Source organism: Arachis stenosperma, chromosome 3 (genome assembly GCF_014773155.1).
Source record: "Arachis stenosperma cultivar V10309 chromosome 3, arast.V10309.gnm1.PFL2, whole genome shotgun sequence".
In the NCBI taxonomy this organism is placed as follows: Eukaryota; Viridiplantae; Streptophyta; class Magnoliopsida; order Fabales; family Fabaceae; genus Arachis; species Arachis stenosperma.
In genome coordinates, this window is record NC_080379.1 from 26,474,033 (window position 1) to 26,485,591 (window position 11,559).

Genomic DNA, 11,559 nt, shown 5'->3' on the forward strand with positions numbered 1-11,559 from the left:
AATTGTGGAACTCATCACAGTATAGATCTTCTTGTAGCATTGGTGGACAATTTTCCATGAATTTATTGAAAGCACACTCCAGTGACGATGTTTCTTGATGAACAAAATATGGATCACTAAGATTTCTTTGATTTTGACCCTTCCAGTCACAATTTGAGTAGTTGTTATAGCAATATGAATCATCTTGTGGCTCTGGGAGGTGTTCATACTCATTTATTCCTTATTGATACTTCCATCCACCATTAGCATAGTAACATGAATTATTTTGTGGTGTTGGGCAGTATTCCATGGAATTGTCTTGATTAGCATGTCCCCATTGGTTGGATTGCTCATAATCTATTGAGTCTTGGTGATATTCCCAACCACCATTAGAATAATGACTTGAATCAATTTGTGGTGGTGGGCAATATCCCATATGATTCTCTTGCTCATCTTGTGGTTCTGAAGCATAGCTCCATGGATTGGAGTGCTCAGAATTTGCATTTTCTTGGTGATATTCCCAGCCACCATTAGAGATTTGTGATGGTGGGTAATATCCCATAAAATTTGTTTTATCACAAGATGAGTTGAACTCCATTTGAATTTTGTAAAACACAGCACCAAATAAAATTGAAATTTATGTCTCAGATGAGATTTGCTTAGTGAGGCAAAAACACAAACACCTTCACATCAGAAAATTAGAAGAATAAAAATAAAGAAAATGCTTAATCTAGACATCTCACCCACTTAATCATTGTTGATCTAATCAATCCCCGGCAACGGCGCCAAAAACTTGATGTGTTGGAAATCAAGATCCGACACAAAACTCACCGGCAAGTGTACCAGGTCGCATAAAGTAGTAATAACTCACAAGAGTGAGGTCGATTCCACAGGGATTGATGGATCAAGCAACTTTAGTGGATGATTAGTTTAGTCAAGCTAACATTGGTGAGTGATAATTGATGCAACAGAAAGTAAATGACAAGAAAATTTAAAGTGCAGAAGGTAAATTGGACAGAAACTTAAGAGCAAGAAATGTAAATTGCAGAAACTTAAATGACAAGAAATATAAATTGCAGTGAATGTAAAGGGGAGTGGGTGCTGAAAATTAAAGAAAGCAATAGATCAAGCAACTGGAAATTTAAATTGCAGGAAGAATAAAAGGAATTGGGAGTTGGGATTCAAAATTAAACAAGAGAATTCAAAGTGCAATCAATCAGAGAACTAGAATATGAAATGAGATGCAGCAGATCTTAAATAGAAAATAAAAATTTCTTGAAAAATCAAAACAGCAAGAAAGATCAATTGCAAAATCTAAAAGAACAAGTGAAGATCTCAGGGGATCAATGAGACTAGAAAACAAGTCTAGATCTCAAGTCCTTCCTTGATCCAACAGCAAACAAATTGAAGAAGAAAGAAAGATGAAAGCAGTAAAGAGAACTTTGATTCAAATCACAATTCACTGGAATTTTGCAGAAGAAGAACAAGAGGGATTTCAGATCAAGAATGAAATAGAATTCCTTCAATCTCAATCCAAAATTCCAAATCAGAAAGTAGAGTGTGCAGAAGAAATAAAATGAAATAGAAAGCAAAACTTAGATTTGATCTTCAATTCTTCAAATTTAAAAAGAAAAACTAAAAGAGAGAGCTCTCTATTCTACTTGCTCCCTATTGGAGCCAACCTCCTTACAAAAATGAAAATGTTGCCTTATATAGGCTTTACAAAGTAAAAATGAAAATGAAATTGAAAAACAAATTACAATTAAAATGAAATTCTTAATCTAATTGATCCTTGTGCCTTTGAGTTATGTCATGAGTTTTTCTTGCTTTGAGTTTGAAGAAGAGTGGATTGATTTGGATTTGGCCTGGGATGAATTTGGATCAGGTGGGTGGGTCAGGGTGTGTTTAGTTGAAATTTGGTTTGCGCATGCTTCCAGTGGAGCGCTCAGTTAAGTTAGTGAACTGAGCGCTCACTCCCTTGTGTGCTTCCAATTGTCTCGTGCCAAACTCCTTGTCACAACCCTCATAGCGCTCAATTATTTCATTTAACCGAGCGCCCCTTTTGTGCAATGTGGCTCCACCTTCGAGCCTTTGGTGAAGCAATTCAGCGCCAACAATTCATGAGGAGCGGCGCTCAGTTAAGTGAATGAACTGAGAGCCCTTTGTGCGCATAGGAGAGCCCCCGATAAAGGTAAAACACTTAACTGAGCGCTCATTAGCTTTGTTAGAGCCTTGCCTCCTTTTCGATCCTTGGTTATCCCATTTTGTTGATTTTTTTTGTCCTTAAAGATGCTTTTCACTTGTGCTTCAATTTCATGTCAAATTTAGATTGCTATATATCGTTGGAAAGCTCTGAATGTCAGCTTTCCAACGCAACTAGAAGCACATCAATTGGACATTTGTAGCTCAAATTATGGTCCTTTAAAGGAGACATGGTCATGCTGTCACAAGGCTTAAAGACAAGCCCGAAAAAGTGAACTAACTTAACGTAGCGCTCCTTTCTTTCTTGGATGAGCGCTTAGTTACATCTTCAAACGTAGCGCCCTTGCTTTAATGAATACTTGCTGCCCAACTTCCGTTCATTGCCTAGTGAACGCTAGTGGGTTCATTCAATTAGTTCATTGGCATTAACAATCAAGGATTTCGTGCATGCTTTCATTGGATTAAATGCTTTATACATGCATTCATTTTTATTAGCAATGCTAATTAAAGAACTTCAGCGTTCATTTATGTAATGCCATGATTCATTGGCTTGAATGCATGCATAAGGCATATATATCATGCCATGGCCTCATGGTAATGGGCCACGCTTTTAGCGTGGCCTAAAGTTCCAAAGCGTGCCTCAATTCTAAAATGTGCCCAAAATCCCTCTTTTCTTCTTTTTAGCTTATTTTGTACTTTTTTGCTTCTTTTTCTTCTTATTTCCTACAAAATTTATAAAATTAAAATATCAAAGATGTAAGACCCAAAACTTTTGAATAGCCTTATTCTAAATTGTTTTCAATTTATTTATTCATTAGCGACTTTAATTTTAGAAATGATTTAATTAAAGTTAATTGAATCAAGTTTTGATAATTAAATTAGAATCTTTGTATAATTTTATAATTGTTGGATGATTTTCTATAATTGAACTATAAAATTTAGTAATTACAAAATAATAAGAATTTTGTATAAATTGATTTAAAGAATTAAGATTTTAGAATTTAATATATTTTAATTTTTATGAATAAAGAAAATTAATTATATTATCTCTAATTATTGAATTAGAGTCTTTATTTAAAAAAAAAATAATTTATAAATTGATAAATAATTAAATAGTATTTTTAATAAATATTATTAATGGATTAAAAATTAGTTTTTTATTTTCAATTACTCCTAATTTTAGTGAAATGATTGAACTACCCCTAGCCCTAATTCCCAAATTGGGACCCAAATTCTAAATCCCTAATCAGAACCCCAATTTCCCTTTCCCAGCCGCCATTACTCTTTCCTCTTTCTGAAACACCAACACAGCTTCACCCTCTCTCAATGTAACAAACACACGCACACTGAAGGAATGAGAATCAGAGAGAAACAGATCAAAGAAGAGAAGAGGGAGTCCGAGAGAGAAGGAGCGCGCCGGTGGAGGGAGGAGCTCGTGCCATCCTCGTGAACCGCCGCTGTCTCGCGCCGTGAATCCCGTTGTCCTTGCCACGAAGCCAGCGCCGCCAAGCCAAGCACCGTCGCGTCACTGCGGCTATGCCGCCATCGGATGAGGAGAGAGGCGACAGATGGAGAGAGAGAGTCCGCGGTGGAGAAGAGGAAGCGCGCTCGCGAGGGATGTCGAAGCTACGCTCCGCCGCTGTGTTGCGCGAGGTCGCCGCCGTCGCCTCAAGGCTCGCCATCGTCATCCTCGGCGGGTGCCCTTGCTGCTGCAGGTGGAGACGGATCCGCCGCTGGTCTGAGCTAAGAAGAAACGCATGGAGAGGTGGTGAACAAAGCCATCGTAGGAAACGCCGTCTAGAAAAGGTTCAGGTCGCCATTGATGGGGCTAGCTGAAATTGTTCCGAGGGTTTTGCCGTTGAGTTTGATTTTGTTCTGTTTCGGTTGAAGCCGTTTCTGCCTCTAGTCGCCGGAAAACCACCACTACTCATTCTGCCCCACCTCTGTTTCGTTAGGGTTTGCTACTTTTCATGGTGAGACTGAACTTGTTTTGCCTCCTTCACCATGTCAGTTGGTTTTAGTTTCACCTAATATCCATTTCATGTTAATTTTAATTTGTCAGAATAAATTGCTACTATTCAGTGTTGATGTTGCTGCTGTTATTACTGCTGGTTCTAATGCCATTGCTACTGTTGATGTTAATTTGGAATAAGTGGGTTTGTCGCCTTTGCCTTCTCGGTAAGCGTTTTTACTTCCAGAACTTTTGAAATTGATATACCAATATAAGTTATTAGAGGTTCTGAGCTGTTGGTATTGTAGGGTCGAGTTCCGATTATTTTATATCAAAGTTAAGGTTGCTGTTGGACCATCGGAGTTTCTGGCCGCTGTCGGAGCTGCCGCCGGGTCAGCTCGGGATTGTGGCTGTTCCATTTTACTCTTACTGTAGGTATAGCCTATTGCGAATCCTCGCCGTTAGTTTTCTGTTATGTGTTATTAAGGTTTTTGCGATATTTATGTTTTAGGATTGAGTTGTTGGATTGCCTGTTGCAATTAAAACCGTTTCTGCTATTGCGAAAGTGAGCAGACCTGCGATTGAAGCTACAGTTTATTTCGGGCGGAGAGGAATGATTCTTATGACGCCTTTAGTTTATGGGTTCAACTTTCGAGGTAGGGGTTTTCTTAAAATCTATTTTATATTACAGAGTTGCGATAAATAGATATTGATGCAAAGAGATTTACTCCTGTGATTATATTTGTCTTATGGATGTGATGGTTTGTTGGACTGAGTTATTGGGTGCTTGATTGCGTGAGTGGTATGTGGTTGTGGATAAAAACCGGTTTTGAATGTCATTTACTTGATTATTAAGAAATGTGGATTTTCTTGGTTTTAGAGTTTACTTAGTGATATAAATGAAATGATTTTGGAAATAATCTGAGATATGAAAATAAATTGATTCTAGGAGCGGTTTGATTGTGAGTTGGTTTGATTTTATGAAGAATTTAATATTTGAGCTGATTCGATTTTAAAGAGTTTTATTGTTAGAATTGGTTGATTTGAAAATAATTTGATATTGGAACTGGTTCAATTCTGGAAAATGTTTGAGATTTGGAAATGGTTGAGAAAAGGTTTGAGAAATGTTTGGATGGGACCCGAAAAGGGTGGCAGTGTCCAAGTTTTAGAGGAAATGCTGCCGAAATTTATAAAATTGAAAGTTTTATTTAAAGTAATAAAAAAAAAGATTAGTTTTTTTTAAGCAATATACGTTTTAAGATTGATTTGTCTATCAAAGAAAGAATTTTGTTTTGGAATCGAGATTATTAACGAACAGAATGAAAAAGAGGATGATGGGGATTTTCTTTGAAATATGGCTTTGAAATGAACTTGGAAATGAAATTTGGATTGATGAATGATTATGATATTGAGAATGTTGAGATGTGAACTTTGAATTATTCACAAGGCTTATGAATTTGAAATATCTGAGACACGAGGTTCCCTGGATTAAGTGCCGTGGCTTGCCACCATGTGTACCAGGTTGAAAACTCGATACTCTGTTGACCCTACGACGTAAGTGTGTGACCGGGCACTATATAAATTCCCGGAAATGTTACCCCCATTGAGCAATATTGATTATTTGAGAAAAAGCTATGCATAGACTCTTGGGGATGCACGTCGGGGGACAGTCTAAGTACAATTCAGACTTGTCGGGTTGGCTGGATAACCGACAGATGAGCCTCATCAGCCATAGGACAGGCATGCATCATATGCATTTGTATGCTTTGTTTGAGTTTGAACTTGTTTTGGTTTGCCTAACCGCTAAACTGTTCGTAACTGCTACTTGAACTATTTGCTGTAACTGCTGCCTACTTGTGCTTTCCTTGCCTGTATTTGTCCTGGCGTGCTACATTTGAGATTGAACTTTGGTGCTGAATTAATGATTGTGTTTTTTGATTGCGTGGTTGGTTTCTAATTGAGATTTTTTTAATAAGAAAGGAAAGGTTTCGGATTTCTGAAAGATTAAATATTGTTTCTTTGAAAAGGTTTTGAACGACTACCTATTGGTTTTCTTAAAAGATTCATAAGGCAATGATAATCACTGAGCTTGAAAACAGTTTTCCTATTAAATATCTTCTTATGACAACTTTGAAACTCCGTGGTGAGACCGTGTGGTTAGGTTCTCACCCCTACAGCTTTACTTTTCAGGAACCGAATGAAGAAGCACTAAGAAGAGTTATACTGCGTTTGGTTTATATGTTGTTGTATTAATTAGATTATTTTCTTCCCTCGTCTTTGTTATTACAATTTTGTAAGAGGGATAGGAGTTGTATGTTTGATACATATACATTATATTATAAGATATTATGTAAGAAGTCTTGTATATGAATCTATGCTTGCTTGTTTATTTTAGATGAAGTATGTATTTCCGGTTTATAAAGTGATTAGCAATACGGTGTTGAGTCACAGGCTCCTATTTTAATATTTAGTATGCAAAGTAGTCGTAATACTTCTTGCTATCAGAGTTGCGCAGCCGGAAGCGTGACTTCTGATAGTGAGGGTGTTACAAAAGAAATATACCATTTAAACACAAAAGAATGCAATATTTAAGCACTAATTATCAATTACTTGTATGAAAAAGCATAGAAAAACATGACATGATGACATGTCATCAAAGTCTAGCAATATCTAGTAAATAAAATATTTAAAAATTATTTTTTTAATTTTTAAATTTCCAAATTAAAAAAATAATTTTTTAATAAAATTAGAAAGATAAAAAATTCTAACAATATCCAATAAACAAAAAAAAGTTAAAAATTTAAATTTTTATATCTAATTTATTCTAAATTTTTTGAAGAAGTTCAACAGTAAAAAAGCCAAGGGTCCAAGCGTCATGCTCCGGATGCAACATTATCCGGTGAATAAAAAAATAAAAAATATTTTATAAAATTTTATAAAACTTATTTTGTATTTTTTAATTTTTAAACTAAAAATTATTTTTTTACTAAAAGTAGAAAAATAAAATAATGTCCAGCAATATCCAATAAAAAAATTTTAAAATTATTTGTTTTCTAATTTTTAAATTTCTAAATTAAAACAAACAATTTTAACAAAAAGTAATAAAATAAAAACAAACAAACAATTTGCAAAATATTTGTTTTTTAATTTTTAAATTTCTAAATAAAAACAAACAATTTTAACTAAAAGTAGAAAAAAAAAATTTCAACAATATCCAATAAACAAAAATCTTTAAAAAATTTAAATATTTAAATTTAATTTAATCTAAATTTTTTGAAAATGTTCAGCAATAAAAAAGTCAAGGGTCTAGGTGTCGTTGTCCAGATGAGACATTATTCCGTGAATGAGAGAATAAAATAAATATTTTTGAATTTCTAAATTAATAAATTAAATCTTTTATTAGAAGTAGAAAAATAAAATAAAGTCCTGCAATATCCGTTAACGAAAAATTTGTAAAATTATTTTTTTTTGAATTTTTAAATTTCTTAATTTAAAAATATTATAAAAAATAGAAAAATAAAATATTTCAAAAATTTAATTTTTTTAAATTAATTTATTTTAAATTTTTGAAAATATCAAACAATAAAAAAGTCAAGGATCCAGACGTCGTGGTTCGGATGCAGCATTTTTCGGTGAATAAAAAACAAAAAAATATATTTAAAAATTTAAAATTTTATAAACTAAATTTTTTATATTTAATTTTTAAATTAAAAATTAAAATTTTTAATAAAAGTAGAAAAATAAAATATAGTCTAGCAATATCTAGTAAATAAAATATTTGTAAAATTATTTTTTTAATTTTTTAATTTCCAAATTAAAATTAATAATTTTTTAATAAAATTATATAGATAAAAAATTAAAACAATATCCAATAAACAAAAAATTAAAAATTTAAATTTTTATATCTAATTTATTCTAATTTTTTTTTGAAGAAGTTCAATAGTAAAAAAGCCAAGGGTTCGAGCGTCATGCTCCGGATACAGCATTATCTGGTAAATAAAAAAAAAAATATTTTATAAAATTTTATAAAACATATTTTTGTATTTTTTAATTTTTTAACTAAAAAATAATTTTTTTACCAAAAGTAGAAAAATAAAATAAAGTCCAGCAATATCCAATAAATAAAATTTTAAAATTATTTGTTTTCTAATTTTCAAATTTCTAAATTAAAACAAACAAATTTAACTAAAAGTAAAAAATAAAAGATTACAACAATATCCAATAAACAAAAGTTTTTAAAAAATTTAAATATTTAAATTTAATTTAATCTAAAATTTTTGAAAATGTTCAGCAATAAAAAAGTCAAGGGTCTGGGTGTCGTGTCCAAGTGAGACATTATTCCGTGAATGAGAAAATAAAATAAATGTTTTTGAATTTCTAAATTAATAAATTAAATCTTTTATTAGAAGTAGAAAAATAAAATAAAGTCCTGCAATATCCGTTAATGAAAAATTTGTAAAATTATTTTTTTTGAATTTTTAAATTTCTTAATTAAATTTTTTTTATAAAAAATAGAAAAATAAAATATTTCAAAAATTTAATTTTTTAAAATTAATTTATTTTAAATTTTTTAAAATATCAAACAATAAAAAAGTCAAGGGTCTGGATGTCATGGTTCGGGTGCAGCGTTATTCGATGAATAAAAATAAAAAAATATATTTAAACATTTAAAAATAAAAAATTCTAAATTAAAACAAATAATTCTAACTAAAAGTTGAAAAATAAAATATTCCGGCAATATCCAATAAACAAAAATCTTTAAAAAATTTAAATATTTAAACTTAATTTAATCTAAATTTTTGTAAAATGTTCAACAATAAAAAAGTCGAGGGTCTGGGCGACGTTGTCCAGGTGAGACATTATTCTGTGAATAAAAAAATAAAAAAAATTATTTTTGAATTTTTAAATTAATAAATTAAATCTTTAATTAGTAGTAGAAAAATAAAATAAAGTCTTGCAATATCCATTAACAAAAAATTTGTAAAATTTTTTTTAACTTTTAAATTTCTTAAATAAAATTTTTTTTACAAAAAGTAGAAGATTAAAAAATTTAAAAAATTTAATTTTTTAAAATGTCAAACAATAAAAAAGTCAAGGGTCTGGACATCATGGTTCGGGTGCAGCATTATTCGGTGCATAAAAAACAAAAAAATATATTTAAAATTTTAAAATTTACTGAATTTTTTATTTTTTAATTTTAAATTAAAAATTAAAATTTTTAATAAAAGTAGAAAATTGAAATAAAGTCTAGCAACATCTAGTAAATAAAATATTTGCAAAATTATTTTTTTAATTTTTAAATTTTCAAATTAAAAATAATAGTTATTTTAATAAAAGTAGAAAGATAAAAATATCGAAAAATATCCAATAAACAAAAAAAAATTAAAAATTTAAACTTTTAAATCTAATTTATTCTAAATTTTTTGAAGAAGTTCAACAATAAAAAAGTCAAGGGTCCGAGCGTCATGCTCCGGATGCAGCATTCTCCGGTGAACGAAAAAATAAAAGATATTTTTTTAAATTTTATAAAACTTCTTTTTGTATTTTTTAAAATTTGAAGTTAAAAAATAATTTTTTTACTAAAAGTAGAAAAATAAAATAAAGTTAAGCAATATCCAACTAAAAAATTTGCAAAATATTTGTTTTATAATTTTTAAATTTCTAAATAAAAACAAACAATTTTAACTAAAAGTAGAAAAATAAAAAATTTCAAAAATATCCAATAAACAAAAATCTTTAAAAAATTTAAATATTTAAATTTAATTTAATCTAAATTTTTGTAAAATGTTCAGCAATAAAAAAGTCGAGGGTCTGGGCGTCGTTGTCCAGGTGAGACATTATCCCGTGAATAAAAAAATAAAAAAAATTATTTTTGAATTTTTAAATTAATAAATTAAATCTTTTATTAGTAGTAGAAAAATAAAATAAAGTTCTACAATATCCATTAACAAAAAATTTGTAAAATTTTTTTCTTAATTTTTAAATTTCTTAATTAAAAAAATGTACAAAAAGTAGAAGATTAAAAAATTTCAAAAATTTTATTTTTTAAAATTAATTTATTTTAAATTTTTGAACATGTCAAACAATAAAAAAGTCAAGAATCAGGACATCATGTTTCGGGTGCAGCATTATTCGGTGAATAAAAAAATATATTTAAAAATTTAAAATTTTATAAACTAAATTTTTTATTTTTTATTTTTAAATTAAAAATTAAAATTTTTATTAGAAGTGGAAAAGTAAAATAAAGTCTAGTAATATCTTGTAAATAAAATATTAGTAAAATTATTTTTTTAAATTTTCAAATTAAAAATAATAGTTATTTTAATAAAAGTAGAACGATAAAAATATCCAATAAACAAAAAAAAAATTTAAATTTAAATTTTTAAATCTAATTTATTCTAGATTTTTTGAAGAAGTTCAACAATAAAAAAGTCAAGGGTCTGAGCGTTGTAATACCCAGTCTAACCGAAATTAATTAAATAATGAGTTAAGTAGGAGCGAATATGGTTGGAAGATTTGGCAATTGGAATTTGATGATTTCAATATGATATTTGGATTCAGTGAATTTTTCTGAGTCGGAAGACATTGTTTTCTGCGTAAAAGCGCGCAGTGGAATTTTGACCGGCAGTACCGCTGAGACCTGTCTGGTACTGCAGCTGAGAAAATTGATTATGAGTAAATAGGATTAAGAAATGAGAAATTATAATTAGGAGAGGTAGAAATATTTGAAGTGCGATTTAGAGCGCTAATCTTAAAGGTTTTGGTCCAAAATTGGGCCAACGGACAAAAATAAGTGAGCTGGGCCTAAGTGGGCCCAAGACCCAACATATATAAACATTAGTTATGAGCATTTCAGCTCATTTTTACCCTAAAAGAGAGGTTGGGGCGCTGAATTAAGAAGAGAGAAGAGAAGAGAGAAAACCTAACTCTTTTTGATCTTCAAACCACCATAACTTGAGCTACGGAGCTCCGATTGACGAGCCGTTTGTGGCCACGCGTCGCTCTTCTTATCCTCTACAATTCTATCTAAGTTTTGTGGTGAGTATTCCATTTATCTCTGCCCAGTTTTTGAAATTCTCCACTGTTACACGTTTTTGGGAAGTTAGTGTTGAAATCTTGTGATTTTGGGTGTTTAGGGATACTCCAACATGAATTCTAAGTGGGTTCTATCCCTACTTCATATGGGCTGAGGTAAGAAGTGCTCAAACCCTTGTGATTTATCATCTTTATGAGTCCTAGGTTGATGTATGTATGTGATATTGGTTATGTTAGTGTATTTGGTGATTTTGATGCACAATTGGGAGGTTGGTATTGCTTGTGGAGCTTTGGTGAGGCTTGGAGCTAAGGGTTGGTGGAGACTTCCATAGAAGAGGCTCAATTTTTTTGGCTACAAGAGGTACGGTTTAAGTTTCATTTAAATACCGTGT

At 30.4% G+C, this 11,559-nt stretch overlaps 1 long non-coding RNA gene across 2 annotated transcripts; it reads left to right on the forward strand.

The window, feature by feature from the left end:
* Positions 1-3,416: 3,416 nt before the first annotated feature.
* Positions 3,417-6,761, forward strand: LOC130967904 (uncharacterized). Of its 2 annotated transcripts, none has more exons than XR_009081446.1 (5): positions 3,417-4,154; positions 4,244-4,359; positions 4,441-4,567; positions 4,644-4,788; positions 6,323-6,761. It is a non-coding gene; the product is annotated as an uncharacterized LOC130967904 (long non-coding RNA). The 2 variants fall into 2 exon arrangements; XR_009081445.1 differs by having other exon boundaries at positions 4,441-4,563.
* Positions 6,762-11,559: the final 4,798 nt, after the last annotated feature.